Below are 19,504 nucleotides of genomic sequence, written 5' to 3'. Positions count from 1 at the left end.
GGGCAGACTTATACGGTCTGTGCCCTGAAAAAGACAGGTACAAATCAAGGTAAGGTATACACAAAAAATGGCACATGTGAGTTTATCTTGTTGGGCAGACTGGGTGGACCATGCAGGTCTTTTTCTGCCGTCATCTACTATGTTACTATATATTAGTGCCCACCATAAACAATCTTATTAGGAAAATGACAAAAACTTACAGCTCAACTCTTCCACAGCCCCTGACTGAATGGAAAACAGTAGAGCACCCACTAGCATTCACAGCCAGAGACAATATAAGGTGAACCTTTCAGCCTTACACCACCTTCAATTAACTTTTAAGTCCCTAAACCTGTCCTCCCTCAAGGACACGTGCTTTTGTTGTCCCCAGAATCTAATGCTAAGTAACTCCCTACTCTTACCTAACAGTTGGGCAGGCCCTGCATTGAGCAAAGCAAAGACGGGCTCATGCTTTCAGCTTTCATGTTTCTTCCCCAACCCAGTGTGAATTTGAAAAGCCCAGGCACCACTATTGTAGCTCCCAGCCGCTTCCTAATCTTTCAACTTTTGTAGTGTGTATTTCACAAAAAGCCCAACCTTGCATTTTCCAAACCTAACTTTTTTTAAATATCTATGCTGAATTAAACCTGTACATAAAACAAATCTAGATAGCAATATCCAGTTTTCTTTACTTTTCATGAGACGTCTGAAACCAGCACCTCCCAGCAACCTGTTTTCTGTGCAGAAGAGCAGAGTTTCCTGCGTGACACCTTCTTGTTCTCTAGCCTCTCTGATGTGACTACTCATCAAATTTACAAAGACAGCGAAACCAACCACCACAAAGCTGTAAACGCAAAAAGAAATAAGCTTGGAAGACTGAAAGAGGCTATTGGAGCACCAGAGTGAGACTTTAAAGACTGAGAGAGCCTATTGGAGCACCAGAATGAGGCTTGAAAACCATTGCGTGAGGCTAGTGGACCACTAGACTGAGGCTTGAAAAAAAAAAAATAACGCCCCCTCCCTCCCAAAAAAAAAAACCGCACACATTGCAAGCTATAAATTGGTTCCAAGTGACGTCAAAACGTTGAAACCAATTAATCTGAGTCTTCCCTTCTCCGCGCAGCTGTCATCGCCTTACTATCAAAACAAACCAAGCTGCTGCATTCACGTTGTCGCTCTTTATTGTTCGTAGCATTTGTATTTAATCTCACTTATATTTTCCAACATGCCGGTTTGTGCACCTTTTTTTTTAATCTTTATTTATAATTTTAATTAAAAAATCTCAGCATTAATACAACACCTGCCTCGAAATGACGTACTGATTATGATTTAGAACAAATTACTACTACTACTTAACATTTCTAGAGCGCTACTAGGGTTACGCAGCGCTGTACAAATTAACGAATAAGGACGGTCCCTGCTCAGAAGAGCTTACAATCTAAAGGACGAAATGTCAAGTTGGGGTATATGAGATTTCCTGAGAAGAGATGTAGTGATTAGGTGCCGAAGGTGACATTGAAGAGGTGGGCTTTGAGCAATGATTTGAAGATGGGTAGGGAGGGGGCCCGGTGTATGGGCTCGGGGAATTTGTTCCAAGCATGGGGAGAGGCGAGGCAGAAGGGGCGAAGCCTAGAGTTGGCGGTGGTGGAGAAGGGTACTGAAAGGAGGGATTTGTCTTGAGAGCTGAGGTTACGGGTAGGGACGTAAGGGGAGATGAGGGTAGAGAGGTAAGGAGGGGCTGCAGATCGAGTGCATTTGTAGGTGAGTAGGAGAAGCTTGAACTGTATTCGGTATCTGATCGGAAGCCAGTGAAGTGACTTGAGGAGAGGGGTGATATGAGTATATCGGTTAAGGTGGAAGATAAGACGTGCGGCAGAGTTCTGAATGAACTGAAGGGGGGATAGATGGCTAAGTGGGAGGCCGGTGAGTAGGTTGCAGTAGTCAAGGCGAGAGGTAATGAGAGAGTGGATGAGAGTTCGGGTGGTGTGCTCGGAGAGGAAGGGGCGAATTTTGCTAATGTTATAGAGGAAGAAGCGACAGGTCTTGGCTATCTGCTTTATATGCGCAGAGAAGGAGAGGGAGGAGTCGAAGATGATACCGAGGTTGCAGGCAGATGATACGGGGACGATGAGGGTGTTATCAACTGAGATAGAGAGTGAAGGGAGAGGAGAAATGGGTTTGGGTGGGAAAACAATAAGTTCAGTCTTGGCCATGTTCAGTTTCAGGTGGCGGTTGGACATCCAGGCAGCAATGTCGGATAAGCAGGCCGATACCTTGGCCTGGGTTTCCGCAGTGATTTCTGGTGTGGAGAGATAAAGCTGGGTGTCGTCAGCATAAAGATGATAGTGGAAACCATGAGAAGAGATCAGGGAGCCTAAGGAAGAGGTGTAGATTGAAAAAAGAAGGGGCCCAAGGACAGATCCCTGAGGAACTCCAACAGAGAGCGGGATAGGGGAGGAGGACGAACCATGAGAGTGTACTCTGAAGGTACGATGGGAGAGATAAGAGGAGAACCAGGAGAGGACAGAGCCCTGGAACCCAAAGGAGGACAGTGTGTCAAGAAGTAGGTTGTGATTGACAGTGTCAAAAGCGGCGGATAGGTCGAGGAGGATGAGGATGGAGTAGTGACCTTTGGATATGGCGAGGAACAGGTCATTGCAGACCTTAGATAGTGCCGTTTCTGTCAAGTGTAGGGGGCGAAAGCCGGATTGAAGCAGATCGAGGATGGCATGAGTGAAGAGAAAATCAATGCAGCGGCTGTGGATGGCGCGTTCAAGTATCTTGGAGAGGAAGGGTAGGAGGGAAATGGGGCGGTAGTTGGAGGGACAGGTAGGGTCAAGTGATGGTTTTTTGAGGAGTGGTGTGACCACAGCATGCTTGAAGGTGTCCGGGACAGTTGCAGTGGAGAGAGAGAGGTTGAGGATATGACAGATGGTGGGGGTGATAGTAGGAGTGATGGTGATAAGTAGGTTGGTGGGGATAGGGTCTGAGGAACAGGTGGTGGATTTCGAGATGGAGAGGAGATGGGCGGTTTCCTCTTCGGTGATAGCAGGAAAAGAGGAGAAGGAGGCCTGGGTAGGTTGGTTGAGAGAGTGGGTTATAGGATGAAGAGGAGGAGAAGGTTTGGTGGTGAATTCGAGGTTGATCTTCTGGACCTTGTCACGGAAGTAGTCGGCTAGAGATTGAGGAGAGAGTGAGGGGGGGGTGGGAGCAGAGGGCACTTTGAGGAGGGAGTTGAGGGTGGCGAAGAGACGACATGGGTTAGAGCTAAGGGAATTAGTCAGTTGGGTGTAATAGTCCTGTTTAGCGAGGACTATTAGTAGTAATTACTACTCTAACCGATGAAAGGTTATTCTGTTTTGATAATTCCTCTGTGTACATCTGTATGCTGCACAAGATGGCATGTTTCCGTTATTAAACCTCCTTGTTTCAAATTATAACTCAGATAAAATAACAATGAACAATAACAATGATCATACAGCAGCTGATTGTTTTGCTCTGGCCAATATGGCAGCAGCGCGGGAGGGCTCATTTCAACTCTTTGATATCATACGGACACCCGCCATTAAACCTCCTTGGTACAAAGACCACAGCCAGCCTTCAAAAGTAGCCCAAATTGGAGGGAATTCCGCTCAACTGGCAATGCTGTAACAGACTAATCAAATTGTTCAAGAAGTGCAGCCTGTGCACCTGGAACTCTTGAGCATTACTTTTGTCACCAGATTGAGAGTGAGGGGGGTTTCAATCCGATGGAGATTTTAAGTACATAAGTAATGCCTCACTGGGAAAAGACCAAGGGTCCATCGAGCCCAGCAATCTGTCCACGACAGCGGCCAATCCAGGCCAAGGGCACCTGGCAAGCTTCACAAACGTACATTCTATACATGTTGTTCCTGGAATTGTGGATTTTTCCCAAGTCCATTTAGTAGTGGTTTATGGACATCAGCATCACAGGAAATCAATTTAGCATAGTGATTTTCATTTAGGGACAAAGCTATTGGTTCTCCCATTTAAAAAAAATCTGCATTGGGTTTCTCCGTGGAGGTCTTATTAAACCTCCTTGGGGTTCTCTGTTGACTACACAAATACAGAAGCAAAATAAATTTTTTCCGCCTATTTGGTCTTTCTGATGAAGTGTTCATGTCAATAGGCCTAAGACTGTGGGGACAGCTGATGGGAAAACACGATTGGTGGGGGGGGGGGGGGGGGGGGGAATGCATGGCAGACCATCTATAGTGCCAATGAACGCTGGTGAAGATTCAGCATGGACAGGGACAGAGAGAGTGGGGGCAGCACCTTATCTTTTTGTTTGGAGGAGCCAAATAAACTGTTTTCCAGTCCTGTCCCCAAGCTCTGTAATTGCTGATGCTGTGTTAGGTAAATATTGGTGGGGACATGGCCACTGTGGCCCACCCCATTCCACTGCCTATGAAAGGGGTAGGAAATTACGGTCCTCAAGAGCATCAGGTAGGTCAGGTTTTCAGGATATCTACAATTAATAAGCAGGAGATAGATTAGGAAATCAAGGAGGCAGTTATGCAAATCTATCTCCTGCATATTTATTGTGGATTTCTTAAAACCCTGACCTGCCTGGAGCTCTTGGGGACCAGAATTGCCTACCCCAGGCCTATGAGAGAGACTGCCCCAGGCCTATAAGAGTGATGCTGAATGTGTGTTGGAAGGTCAAGAACTTTACATCGGTTTTCCCAAGTCCGTTCTGCAGTACCCCATTTCCAGTCAGATTTTCAGGATATCCACAATAAATATGCATGAGATTAATTTGAATACGTTTACAACACTAAAGTAAAAAAGTGCAGCTGAACTAGTGTCTTTTCTAATACGGTAAATCTATACAAAACAAAAAATGTGACACTAGAAAAGGCTATGCCACTGATGTGTATTTTTGAAAAGGAGGAGAATCCCTCAGAAACCTATCGGACATTGAGTCCTAGGTTGACAACGGGTATAATAGACCGTTGATGTGTTTCTATCATAGGGATTCGCACAACTCTCCTTTTTTATATTTTAACATGCTCGATGCTGTGATTCTTAATTGTTAGCATTAAAGACTTGAATCTCTACTAAACAGTCTTAATACAGAGCGCCAATGAATATAGGACAACACTTAGCTTAGGTCCGACGGCGCCACCGTTTCACCTTCTCGTGGCTTCCTCAGGACTAGTGTTGTTTCAGCTCTTGTTTTTCTGAAAAAGTAAGATTCAGTCAGCAGTTTGGAAATATGCTTTGAAAAGCGGATACATTGCAGAACACTGGTACACTAACTTTAATGTTACATTCTCCAAAAGAAAATGGCACTGACACGTCACTCACTATGTCTGCTCTATAAATAGACCATTCAAATCAGCGTGGTGTTTAAGATTGGCACGTAATTCAATAGAATACATGCCAGTCAATTTTGTTGTTTAAACCTAAAGGTTCTAATGATTTAAGTTTATGAGTCCATTTTGCTTCCCTTCTTTGTAACATTAGTTTTCTATTGCCCCCTCTCTGGTTCCCATGTATCCTATCAAGGATACAACATCTCAGTTCTTCAAATTTGTGTTTGAAAGTGATGCAATGTTCCACTTTCTCATGATATTGGATCTGTGTTCTAACATTCTTGTTTTGAAGGCTCTCGTCATGCCAACATATAATTTACGGCATGGACATTTGATGACGTATACCACATAATCCGTTCTGCAATTGGTCAAATTTGTCAGGGGGTATTCTTGTTCATTCAGATCATCCTGGAATTTTTTTGTTTCCATGGTGATTCTGCATATTTGGCATGTGCCACATTTATAGTGGCCACTTATTTTCTTTCGTGTGTTGATCCCCATTGGAAGTGCTGCAGGACTTAATTCTTCTTTTAAGTTTTTGCCTCTTGCATATGCAATGCGTAAGTTAGTATTTTTAAATGTTGGATTCGTTTGTATGATCTCCCACCATTTTCTTATGATTTTCGATATTTCAGGGCTCACTGATGTATATTTCATGACCATTGTACATAGGTTTTCTTTTGTTTCTTTCTGGCATGCACCTGCCAATAGGAGATCCTTGTTGTTATATTTGGCTCTTTTGTAGGCTCTCTTGACCGTTTGGTTAGAATACCCTCGTTCTGAAAGTTTTTTAGATAGTTTTTTTGCTTGCTGTTTATATATAGTGTTTGCAGAGCATATACGTCTAATTCTTAACATTTGTGACAAAGGAAGACTGTTTTTCAATTGCACAGGATGGCAGCTTGTGCTGTGTAAAAATGTGTTCCTGTCAGTCAATTTTTCATAACCTTTTGTGGATAAAATTTCATTTTTACATCAATTTCTACATCGAGAAAGTGAATGGTTGTGCTTGAATACTGATATGTGAATTGTATGTTATTGTCACAACTGTTGAGCCATTTGACAAAATTCAATAATTCAATGCTAGAACCTGTCCACAGCACGAAGACGTCGTCGATGTATCTCCACCATTTATGGATCTTTTTTGTAAATGGTTAATTTTCAATCCATTGTTTTTCAAACGAATTCATGAATAAGTTCGCAATAGAGGGTGCGAATGTTGCACCCATTGCAACTCCACTGGTTTGTAAATAATAGATGTTGTTAAAAAGAAAAAAAAATTCTTTGATGGCTAATCTTGCTAGTTTCATTAAGAACTTGGTTGGTATGAACTGTGGTTTTTCTCTAGAGTCCAAAACTTCTCTGATTACTTTAAGTGCTTCATCTTGTGGGATTGATGTGTACAGAGAATTAACATCAAGTGTGATCATAATGTATTCATCTTCTTTCCAATCTATGTTTTCCAATTTGTTGAGAAAATGAGTAGTATCTTTAATATGTGAAGCACCTTTTTGAACTTCTGGTTTCAGGAATGTGTCTACGAACATGGATAAAGGCTCCAGTACCGATTGCCTTGATGAAAGGATTGGTCTACCTGGTGGTTTTTCTGCATTCTTGTGTATTTTGGGAATAAAATACATCACAGGGGTGACCGGATCGTATTTGTCAAGAAAGTTTTTGTCCCTAAGTGTGATGTATCCATCTTGAAGTCCTTTGTTGGTGATGGTTCTAATCTGTGATTGAAGACGTTTAGTCGGGTTTAGGGACAATTTTATTTATTTATTTGTAGCATTTGTATCCCACATTTCCCCACCTACAGTATTTGCAAGCTCAATGTGACTTACATTTTCCATAATGGTGATCACCAATTCTGGAAGAGAAATACATATTTAAGGTGGACAAAGCCATGGGACCGGACGGGATCCACCCCAGGATATTAAGGGAGCTCAGAGAGGTTCTGGCGGGTCCTTTTAAAGATTTGTTTAATAAATCCTTGGAGACGGGAGAGGTTCCAAGGGATTGGAGAATGGCGGAGGTGGTCCCTCTCCACAAAAGTGGTGATAGGGAAGTAGCTGGAAACTACAGGCCGGTAAGCCTCACTTCGGTTATTGGAAAAGTAATGGAAGCGATGCTGAAGGAAAGGATAGTGAATTTCCTGGAAGCCAATAAGTTGCAAGATCCCAGACAACATGGTTTTACCAAAGGGAATCGTGCCAAACGAATCTCATTGAGTTTTTTGATTGGGTGACAGGAGAATTGAATCAGGGATGAGCTATGGATGTAATCTACTTAGATTTCAGCAAAGCTTTTGACACGGTTCCCCACAGGAGGCTTTTAAATAAACTGGATGGGCTGAAGATAGGACCTAACGTGTAATTAGACTCTGGAATTCATTGCCGGAGAACGTGGTACGGGCGGTTAGCTTGACGGAGTTTAAAAAGGGGTTAGATAGATTCCTAAAGGACAAGTCCATAGACCGCTATTAAATGGACTGGAAAAATTCCTCATTTTTAGGTATAACTTGTCTGGAATGTTTTTACGTTTGGGGAGCGTGCCAGGTGCCCTTGACCTGGATTGGCCACTGTCGGTGACAGGATGCTGGGCTAGATGGACCTTTGGTCTTTCCCAGTATGGCACTACTTATGTACTTATGTACTTATGAACTGGATTAGGAACTGGTTGACGGACAGACGCCAGAGGGTGATGGTGAATGGAGTTAGCTTGGAGGAGGGAAAGGTGAGTGGAGGGCCTCAAGGATCAGTGCTGGGGCCGATTCTGTTCAATATATTTGTGAGTGACCTTGCCGAAGGGTTAGAAGGTAAAGTTTGCCTATTTGCGGATGATACTAAGATCTGTAACAGAGTAGACACCCCGGAGGGAGTGGAAAACATGAAAAAGGATCTGAAGAAGCTAGAACAATGGTCTAAGGTCTGGCAATTAAAATTCAATGCCAAGAAATGCAAAGTGATGCACTTAGGGAATAGAAATCCACGGGAGACGTATGTGTTAGGTGGCGAGAGTCTGATAGGTACGGACGGGGAGAGGGATCTTGGGGTGATAGTATCTGAGGATTTGAAGGCGATGAAACAGTGTGACAAGGCGGTGGCTGTATCTAGAAGGTTATTGGGCTGTATAGAGAGAGGTGTGACCAGCAGAAGAAAGGGAGTGTTGATGCCCCTGTATAAGTCGTTGGTGAGGCCCCATCTGGAGTATTGTGTTCAGTTTTGGAGGCCGTATCTTGCTAAGGATGTAAAAAGAATCAAAGCGGTGCAAAGAAAAGCTACAAGAATGGTATGGGATTTGCGTAACAAGACATATGAGGAGAGACTTGCTGACCTGAACATGTATACCCTGGAGGAAAGGAGAAACAGGGGTGATATGATACAGACGTTCAAATATTTGAAAGGTATTAATCTGCAAATGAACCTATTCCGGAGATACGAAGGTGGTAGAATGAGAGGACATGAAATGAGATTGAAGGGGGTCAGACTCAAGAAAAATGTCAGGAAGTATTTCTTCACGGAGAGAGTGGTGGATGCTTGGAATGCCCTCCCGCGGGAGGTGGTAGAGATGAAAACAGTAACGGAATTCAAACATGCGTGGGATAAACATAAAGGAATCCTATTCAGAAGGAATGGATCCTCAGGAGCTTAACCGAGATTGGATAGCAGAGCCGGTAGTGGGAGGCGGGGCTGGAGGTTGGGAGGCGGGGATAGTGCGGGCAGACTTATACAGTCTGTGCCAGAGCCAGTGGTGGGAGGCGGGACTGGAGGTTGGGAGGCAGGGATAGTGCTGGGCAGACTTATACGGTCTGTGCCAGAGCCGGTGGTGGGAGGCGGGGATAGTGCTGGGCAGACTTAACGGTCTGTGCCAGAGCCGGTGGTTGGGAGGCGGGGCTGGTGGTTGGGAGGCGGGGATAGTGCTGGGCAGACTTATACGGTCTGTGCCCTGAAGAGCATAGGTACAAATCAAAGTAGGGTATACACAAAAAGTAGCACACATGAGTTGTCTTGTTGGGCAGACTGGATGGACCATGCAGGTCTTTTTCTGCCATCATCTACTATGTTACTATGTTACTATGTTACTATGAAAGAGACAGAGAGGATTAGGTATACAAATCAGGTAAGAACTAAATTTTTCCTTCCTTAGCATCTCTAAAAGGATTAGTCAATTTTCTGTAGAAGTCTTTGTTTCCAAGCTGTTGTAATCCCTCATGGATATAATCTTCTACATTCTGGATGACAATAGCTCCACCCTTGTCTGCCTTTTTAATGACAATGCTGGAGTCTTTTTTAGGGTTTGTAATGATTCATATTCAGATCTACTCAAATTGGAATGACGTTTTTGATACTGGAACTTATGCTTAATTGATTCAATATCGTTCAAAAGAATATCCTTGAATGTGCTGAGTGCTGGATCTAATTGACCAGCCGGTTTCCATCTCGATTTTGGTCTGATTACAGTTCTGTCATTTTGTATGGTCTCTGAACCGAAGAAAATATGCAATTGAAGTTTTCTTATGAATTTTTCTAGATAAACATTGAATTGAAACTCATCGAAGAATATAGAGGATACAAACGAAAGTCCTTTAGATAGTAATCTCTCTTCTTCATCGGATAGATTCCTCTTGGATAGGTTAACGTGTGACGTGTCAGCGCCATTTTCGTTTGGAGAACGTAACATGAAAGTTAGTGTACCGGTGTTCTACAATGTATCCGCTTTTCAAAGCGTATTTCCAAACTGCTGACTGAATCTTACTTTTTCAGAAAAACAAGAGCTGAAACAACACTAGTCCCTGAGGAAGCTACGAGAAGGTGAAACAGTGGTACCGTCGGACCTAAGCTAAGTGTTGTCCTATATTCGTTGGCGCTCTGTATTAAGACTGTTTAGTAGAGATTAAAGTCTTTAATGCTAACAATTAAGAATCACAGCATCGAGCATGTTAATATATAAAAAAGAAGGAGAGTTGTGTGAATCCCTATGATAGAAACACATCAACGGTCTATTATACCCGTTGTCAACCTAGGACTCAAATGTCCGATAGGTTTCTGAGGGATTCTCCTCCTTTTCAAAAATACACATCAGTAGAATAGCCTTTTCTAGTGTCACATTTTTTGTTTTGTATTAATTTGAATACACTGCCTCCATTGTGTGCAAATCTCTTTCATTAATATTCATTGCAGGTATCCTGAAAACCTGACTGGCTGGGGTTCCTTCAGGACAGGTTTGGGAATCAATGCTTTAATGCCAGTAAATTTTTTTCCTGACTCCTAATATCTGTGGGGCTGATGCAGAGAGCTGCCATGGACAGAAGCATGTGGTTATTTGAGGTATGCATGCATGTTACTGGCCGCACAAGGTAGGAACCAGTTCAGTGCAAGAATCAGCTTGCATGGTAGATATTAAAAATCAGACTATTAGCTATTCCACCCCAAATGCAGAGAAGTACAGAGCTGATTTTAAGGCAAACGTAACTAGATAATTTTACCACCAGGTCTAAAGCAATTAGCACACCCTTGTGCATCAGGCTAATAGCCTCTGCCCAGCCCAGCCCAGCCCAGCCCCAATATTTCAGCATGCCATTCCCTGGGTGAAGACAATGAAATGAGGGAAAAATTCCCTTATTTGGGAGACTGACCCTCATGAAGCAAGTGGGCATCACTCCTGCCTTTTAAAGGTTCATGGTGGGGGGTCTAGAGAGTCAGGAAGGGGTGGGTGGCACTAGACACCAGGGTTATTTGTTCAGGGTTCAGAGCATCAGGCAGGTAAAGTTTTCAGCATATCCACAATGAATATGCAGGAGACAGATTTGCATAAAGTGCCTCCTTCAGAGGATGGGTGGGTGCCACTAGACACCAGGGATATTTTTAAGGTGTCGAGGGGGAGGGAGTGCTGCTAAATTAGGGGATGTTATTGTATGATTTTTGAGGGAGGATCAAGGGTCCTCTATGGGGGAGGGAAAATTGGGGTGCCTTAATTTTTTGTGGGTTGGGGGGCTTCTAGATTACCAGGAATTTTCTAAGGGGCCAGTGCAGACTTGATATCTTTTATTTTTAACCGTCATCCTTCCTGTTAAGGCAGTGAATTGCTGATTACTGCATGTTTTTAACATGGCAGTAGTTTCATGTTCATTGCTTACCATATTGCTGTGGTGTATTTTTTCATTTTGCAGTAGAAACCATACATGAGTCAAAGCCATCGACTTGAGGCTCTACTGCATAGCTTTCTGCATTTGGCCCCTGTATTAGAAAAACAAAGGTTTGTGTATCTCTGGGGCTAATGCAGAAAGCATGCATTAGAGCTGTGTGTACATGGTTGAGTGCATGGCAAAAGTTTTGCTCGTCAATGCAGTAAGCAAATTTGAAGTATACAAAACTTGTGTGCTAACCAGGACAAGCTTGCCATACGCAGATGATGCACAAAGTTCTCATGCCCATGTCAGAGCAAAAGGAGAGTGTTGGTACACATCTGTGAATATACTGGAATGTTGTTCTGTGTATAAATATCAACATCACAAAAATTTATTGTGTGGAACCATCACTGAAGAACTTTAAAATCTCTCTGAAAACTTGACTTTTTCATTCAGCATTTGACTCAGTTTAGGTCTCATACTAGTCAGTAGCAGACTGCTTTTTGTTGGTCCCTTCCCTCTCCCTTGCCTTTCTCCCCATTCTCACTCTTTTTCTGTCTTGTATATGTGAAATGGCTTTGTGTGTTTGATTACTCTTTACTATTGTAATCGGGGGTCCGCTTCCTCCTCTTGGGTGGAGCCGGCAAGTCTGCGGGGCTCCCAGGGTTCCAGGACAGAATACTGCTGATACTGGGACTCAGGGCCAAAGTATTTTATTATCAAGGCAATTTCATACCAAAATCATAATATATTCTTCAAAACAAAAGGTACAGTGCTCATAAGATAATCCTCAAAAGAAAAAGGTACAGTCCTCATTGTTCTGTTCCCCGACAGCCTTGCACTAGTTCATAACGTGATCCTAAAGTGTGTGTAATGCCTTTGCTGTTATTCTCATTTCTAAGGACTTTCGCTGGGCAGTCTCTCATTGTAAAGACATATGAGCAAGGCTAGGGTTACCATTCGTCCGGATTTCCCCGGACATGTCCTCTTTTTGAGGGCATGTCCGGGGCGTCCGGCGGATTTTGCCTGCACCCACGTTTGTCCGGATTTCTGGACAAACGTCGGCGCGGGTGCGGGCAGGCGCGTGCGTGTGGGCGGGCGATCGGCGCCGTGGTAACCCTACTCCCGTCCCCTCCCCTTCCTTACCATGTTCCCTGGTGGTCTAGTGACGTCTTCGAGGCAGGAAAGAGCCCCCTCTTTCCTGCCTGGAGCGCTGCCTCCCCTGTCTATCATCCTCCTCGGTCTGGCTGGGGATTCAAAATGGCCGCCGAGAGTTGAACTCTCGCGAGGCCACTTCAACTCTCGGTGGCCATTTTGAATCTCCAGCCAGACCGAGGAGGATGCAGCAGGCAAGGACAGGCAGCGCTCCGGGCAGGAAAGAGGGGGCTCTTTCCTGCCCCGAAGAGAAGACCCTACTAGACCACCAGGGCTAGATAGTAAGTGAGGGGGGGAACCATGTGACGGGGGGCGGGGAATAGAGGGGCGGAACGAGGACCCGAAGGGGGCGTGGTGGGGGCGGGGTATGAGGCGTGGCAGGGGCGGGGTAGGGGGCGTGACATGTGTCCTCTTTTTCAGAGGACACAAAATGGTAACCCTAAGCAAGGCACTGTGGTTAATGTAGTTCACGGGCAGTGCAACCACACTTGCTTGGTTGTGCAAGAGTTGTTACCACTGGTTGTGAGGCTGCCCAGACCTCCTTTCCCTCTCTGCCGAGCTTGGCTCTTTTGTCTTCCTGCTACTACTTCCTGTTCAGCCTTGCTATCTCTGTCCTGAGGGGTCAGCCAGGTATGACCTTCCCCACCTATCCCTAGGACAACCCCATGCTACCCGATGGCAGGCTCTGTTCCCATTGGCCTCTATCTGCTCCTCCCTGAGCCTGAGTAAAACTCCAACCCCCCTTTGTCCTCTGAGCCACGAGGCATTCCAATACCATCTAACCAGAGACATGGAGCTTGCATCATCCTATGCCAAGATAGCTCTGTCTTGTTGAGAACTCCTTGTAAAGACCCTGGATTTTTACCCTGAGAATATCTCCCTCCAAATGAGATATCGCACACTCCAGTCACCCAGCTTTGGACTATTTCTATCTGCTCAACTACCCTTTCTCCCCCCTGCAATACAACTACCTCTCCTCAGATTCCTATCTCCTACAACCTCCAGATTAAGAAGTCTCTGTATTCTGAAGCAACATTTCTGAACATCTATCTGTCAGTAAATTATCTGTGATTCATTCAATAAAAGAGACTTCATAAAATAATAGAGACTTCAGGTGATTTGATGTGCCAGGATTATACTTCACGGCATTGAGCTTCATGTAAGGAAAACTCAGTGTGAAACAGTAAAAATCCAGGGGAAATCAGTAACTGTGTGCATTGTCTGGATGTTAATTGATCTGCATTCTAGTGAAGCCATAAGGAAAGCAATGTTGGATGATCTGTTAAAGTTAAAATGCATTTACTAGATGAGTGGAGCTTGTGAAAGAGGCAGAAAATCGTGGAGGTTTAAACTGAATCCAGTGTCTGCCTGCATTCTAGATAGTGATTAATTTAAATACCCTCTCCTGCACAGAAGAGACCCTCTCCCATCTGGCTCACCAGTAAGCAAACAAAGTTAAGTAGCTATGGAAGAAAACTTCGGCAGGATGTACCTTTGGAACAGCCATCTGCACTGTTTAAAGAGTTAAATGAGTGAGTTGATCAGTAACTCTGCTTGGATTATGCTGGATGTGAACTGAGATGCATTTACGTGAGCTCATAGCTGAGGAAAAGTGATGTTTGACTGAAGTTTAAAAGGTTTAGCAGAAGATTGTGGAGGTTTAACTCAAACCACTGTTTAAGAGGCTAGGTAGTTAGTTAATTGCTCTCCTATTGTTTCCTTAAGTACTCTCCCTGCTCAGAAAGCTACTCCTCCCCTCTCCCTCCAGCCTAAGGGGTAGATGCATCAAGCAAACGTAAAAAAATCAGAAACGTAAAAACCTTTACCGAATCTCAAATAACGAAGCATGCTCCAAAAACACAGCCCCAAAAAGTTTGGTGCGGTATTGGAAAGAACGATGCACTAATCCCCGTCGGTAATCGGCTCGTAAAGCATGCGCAAAGCAGCCAAGCGTTATGCTGGCTGCTCTGCGCATGCCAGAAACGTAAGAAAAAAAAGAAAACACAAACACGTGGCTCCCCACTTTCCCCTGCATGTCTCCACAAACATTAAAGGATCGGGAGGGGGCAAAGGCGCTCATCAGCAGCGTCCTGTATGGACGGCCTTGCCTTGCCTCCTCCCCCCCCCCCCCCCGAGGTCCCCGCTGCTCCGTTTGTGAAATAAAAGCTTTTAAAAATGAAACCTTTGCAGTTGCTGGGCTCCCCCTCCCTTCCTGTGTCTCTCTTCTTTAGTCGGCAATGCTCTGCCTCCTGCCCTCCTCCACCTCCGTGCCCCGCTCCCCAATTTCGATCCCGCCGCTCCCCCCCCACCGGACCCCCCCTCCACCATAATGGCCGGTGCAGCGCCTCTCACCTATGTTTGAAGGCGCTGCACAGGATGGATCAGCTATTCTTTAGCTCTTCTGTCTCCTCCGATGTCTCCTTTTTCTTCCTGTGTCCGCCCTCCTCTGACGTCAGCCAGGCGCGGTGGTCACTGTTCTTTGCCCGGTTTGACTTCCGTCTGATCTTCAGGCCAGGGAAGAAGAACGTCCAGGCGGATGCCCTCTCTCACAGTTTTGAGGCTCCCGAGAACCAGGAGGAACCCTACCCGATGCTGAATCCGGCCTGTATTCCCTCCATGCCCGGGGCCAGTGCCGCGTGCCAGAAGGTGGTGCCGGTGGGTCTCCGTAGGAAGGTGCTCGGCTGGGGGCACGCTTCTGAGTTCGTCAGGCATTTCAGGTTTCACAAGACCCTCCATCTCATCTCCCGGTCCTATTGGTGGTCTCGGATGGCGCAAGATGTACTGCAGTTTGTGCCCACCTGTCCGGTGTGCGCCCGAACTAAGAGTTCCCATCAAAAGCAGTGGGGTCTAATGCAACCCTTGCCGGTACCACAGCAGCCATGGGAGGACTTGTCTCTGGACTTTATCACGGATCTGCCGCCTTCACAGGGCAACACGGTCATCTGGGTGGTAATTGACCGATTTCCAAGATGGCCCACTTCGTTCCTATGAAGTCCTTACCCAATGCTGCCAACCTTCCACCAGCTTACAGATGGATCCGGGTAAGGTGACAGCTTCATCACCCACATCTTCCGGCTCCATGGACTACCACTGAGGATCGTTAGCTATCGGGGCTCACAGTTCACCTCACATTTCTGGAGAGCCTTGTGCTCAGCTTTTGGGGTGACTACACTATTCTCATCTGCCTACCACCCACAGACCAACGGTATGGTGGAGCGGGTCAACCAGACTGTAAAGCCGTTCCTCCGGGCTTACTCGAATCAGCGCCAGGATGACTGGGCCACTCTATTGCCCTGGGCGGAGTTTGCCTATAACAATAGTCTGCATTTGGCCTCACAGACTACCCCGTTCAACACCATCTACGGATGCCACCCACGTCTACCTCCGCCCATTTCTCCTGCGGAGGTTCCACCTCAGGTACAACCCACAGTTCATGTTCTCCAGGATGCCTGGAGGAAGGTCCAAGAGCAGCTGAGACGGGCAGCAATCAAGGCCAAGGAGACTTACGCCGCCGGAGACAAGCGGCTCCCACGTTTTTGCCGGGAGAGAAGGTTTGGTTGAGTACCCGATACCTGAAGTTGAGGCTCCCCTCTCTGAAGTTTGCTCCCCGGTTCATTGGACCCTTTGCTGTGCGCTACAGGATAGGAGCAGTGACGTACCGGTTGCACCTACCCAGCCAACTACGGGTGCACAATGCTTTCCATGTGTCGCTCTTGAAACCCTTCCGTAGGTCCAAGTGGCATCCCGAACCCAAGATGTTGAGAGTGACCTGAGAGTGACCCAGATCCCAGATCCAGACCTTGGCTTGTTTCCTGACCATGCGTTGTGTTGCTGCCTGCCTTTGACCTTGGACTGTGTTTTGACTATTCTAAAAATCTCATCGGTATTACCTCCTATCAATCTGGCTAGTAGTGCTTTCACATCGCCGACAGCTACCGTGTGGCCAGATGTGATCTGCTCAAATTTAGCTATAAATGCTGAAGCTCCTTTCTCCAGAGGAGGTAAGGACCTGCATACATTCTCTAGGTCCATAAAGGACCATGGGACATCCTTAGTAAAGGATTAATTGATTTCAGCGAAGCTGGCTCATGTGGGTGCTTAATTGCTACCATTGTTTTTCCCTGCTTGTCTGGATTCTGTTTGCCCCGGGTATTATTTGCAGGTACCTCTATCTGTTTCACTTTACTACTTTCTGGTTTCTGACTATCAGTCTGTTCTATTCCAGCATCCTCCTGCCCTTCTTCTTCTCCACTCCCATCTTCCTTTTCATTTATCTTTATAATTTTTCTAATTTCATTCTCCAATCCTCCCTCTTTTATCCACTGTTCTATATATTCATCCATCATTAAAGGTCCCTGTAATCCAGTAAGATTCAGGAATCCACATGCCCTAGTCCACACACTATCACCCTCATCTGTGTTAGGATATTCAATAGATACCTGCTTCACTGTTCTATCAGGGGGAATGGGATCACACTGAGCTGACCCACCTGAAGTTGTGGGTACAGGAACAGTGGGAGCCTGCCCTGCCTGTCCTATAGATGGCAGTATGTCCGGCAGTGCTTTAGGCTGTGCCGGTAGTTCTTTTTCAGTTCTATCCATAGCTGGGGCTGAGGGAATGGGTGCAGTATAACCAGCAGCAGTAGGCCATATGGGCGGCTGCAGCTGATCTGGATGTTTGGAATCTGTGAGCTGTGCTGCAGACCCTTCCCCTACCATACATTGCTTGGAGACTGCCACATAGGGCGGAGGGGTTTGGACTGCCTGATCATAACTACTGTCTGCCATATTATCCCATAGTCTCCACAAATTTAAATGTCTCTCCCTACTTCATTTTTTTGTCTTAGTACATTCTATCCACAACCTTAAAGCTTTTAAAATCTCTTTGTCAAAACTTCCTGACTGAGGCCACATGATGCTCAGATTTTTAGTTCCATTAACCCATTTCTGGTGGTACTTTAAAATTTCATTTCTATAAGCCGGCACTGCCGTGGAGACCTGCTCCAATGCAGTCTGCATAACTACAACTAAACAGATTCTAATCTAGCCTTAGAATGAAGAGAGAGAGAGAGCACAAATAAAAGAATACAAAAAACAATGTTTGTGCAGCGCTGCGTATGCCTTGTAGCGCTATAAAAATGCTAAATAGTAGTAGTAGTAGTAAAATGATGACTTACTTACCACGCTGTCTTCTCACCTCTCACCGTTCGCCTATCGCCTATCCGGTTGCGCCTCGCCAGACGAATACGTTCTTTAAGGTCCAAACACTTTTCCTTTGGTCGGTCGCTTGTCAAGGCCCACTCACTGGATATTAGTCGTTGCAACACGTGCACTTGTTAGCAGACGGCCGACTCTGGTCCAGCGCCACCGGGCGGTCGAAATCCACTCAGGTTTAACCAAGCAGAAACACCACTTTGTTTGTGCTTTTTGTGCCACGCCTCCAGAGTCTCTAATCACGGCTGGGCACTACTCACACAATACAATCCCCTCAACCGATACCTTAAAGAACCAGACAGCAGGTAGCACTATTTAGACTGCAACAAAGACAAAAAGAGACCAAGGAAACGCTTCCTGGGGTTAACACTGGTTTATTTAATTATCTAGAGATTAGGATAAAAAATAAGAAAATAGTCAAGTATAGTCTAGTATAGAAAAGAGGAGAAAAACATGTATTGACAATGGAAAGTGGTCAGGTCAGGCTCTCTATCCTCTGGCATGGGGCAGAGTGCACTATACACTGACCAACTTCTTATCTGGCAAAGACATAATATATAGAACTTTCTTTCTCTTACAGTACAAAAGTGCAAGAGAGAGGGAGGGACTTTTCCCTCCTTAATTAGCATCTTGTAAATACAGTCAGGATACAGTCAGGATCTTTATGACAAAGGATGTGCATGGCATATGTTTACATTTCTTTTAGAAATTACATTTTGGTCTATTGTCATGAAGTGACAGGGTGTTTTTAGATTAATATCTCTCTTCTGGTCATACCTTCAAAAGAATATATTTCAGGTCTTTTGATCTTTTTGTTTTAGTATATTTTCCTTTATTCTTATTTATTATTCTAATTCTAAGAGGAGGAGGCAAAAGTTAATTACTTTCTTTTTGGAGGTCATGCTTTCTCAGGCTTCTGATAGCCCAAGTCATTCTTATTCTAAAGACCAAAGCTGCTTCCTTACAGATAGGTGTTAGATTTCTCTCTTGCCTGCTCAGATCCTGTGTTGATATTATAACATGGGTTTTCTTTGTGTTCAGAGAGAACTATTGTTGCCTGTCATAAAACTATTGCCATTTGGCTCCAGAGATCCTTTTCTTAAAGGAGTTAGGTCTGCCTCTCCTTTGTGAGATACAGTATGGATATTTTGTATTAGACAGAAAGATGTCTTCTGCAAGTGTTTTGTCTTTGTTGCAGTCTAAATAGTGCTACCAGCTGTCTGGTTCTTTAAGGTATCGGTTGAAGGGATTGTATTGTGTGAGTAGTGCCCAGCTGTGATTAGAGACTCTGGAGGCGTGGCAAGAAAAGCACAAACAAGCTCCATCTCTACCTGTTTTCAAATCTATGCTGAAAACCCACCTTTTCACTGCTGCTTTTGGCTCCTAGCCGCAAGTGCCCTCCCCTTGTCCCTTCCTCCCTTCTCACCCATTACTTCCCTCACCTGTAACTGTCTTGTCTGTCTGTATTATTTAGATTGTAAGCTCTTTTGAGTAGGGACTGTCTCTTTGTATCAGGTGTCCAGCACTGCATGTGTCTGGTAGCGCTATACAAATGCTAATAATAATTATGCTGACCGGTGCCTGAATAAACCTGGACCCTCAGATCAGAGTCTGACCGCAGGCACCATAGTAGGCTTATCTTATGGCTTACTTTTTAATCAAGTGTTACTACCAGCAGTGCTTGATTT

The 19,504-nt window shown here is 45.1% G+C and overlaps 1 protein-coding gene across 2 annotated transcripts in view; it reads right to left on the bottom strand.

The window, feature by feature from the left end:
- The window catches only part of TRADD (TNFRSF1A associated via death domain), a 343,489-nt gene extending 342,624 nt beyond the window's left edge, over positions 1-865 (bottom strand). For both annotated transcript variants that reach the window (XM_030203701.1, XM_030203702.1), the window contains exon 1: positions 672-865. The gene's annotated coding sequence lies outside the window, so the exon portion shown is untranslated. The remainder of the gene's footprint in view (positions 1-671) is intronic.
- Between the last annotated feature and the right edge of the window lie 18,639 nt (positions 866-19,504).

The sequence above is a fragment of the Microcaecilia unicolor genome, chromosome 5, assembly GCF_901765095.1.
Source record: "Microcaecilia unicolor chromosome 5, aMicUni1.1, whole genome shotgun sequence".
NCBI lineage: Eukaryota > Metazoa > Chordata > Amphibia > Gymnophiona > Siphonopidae > Microcaecilia > Microcaecilia unicolor.
The sequence above is the reverse complement of the archived record's forward strand: the minus strand, read 5'-3'. Positions and strand labels throughout refer to the sequence as shown.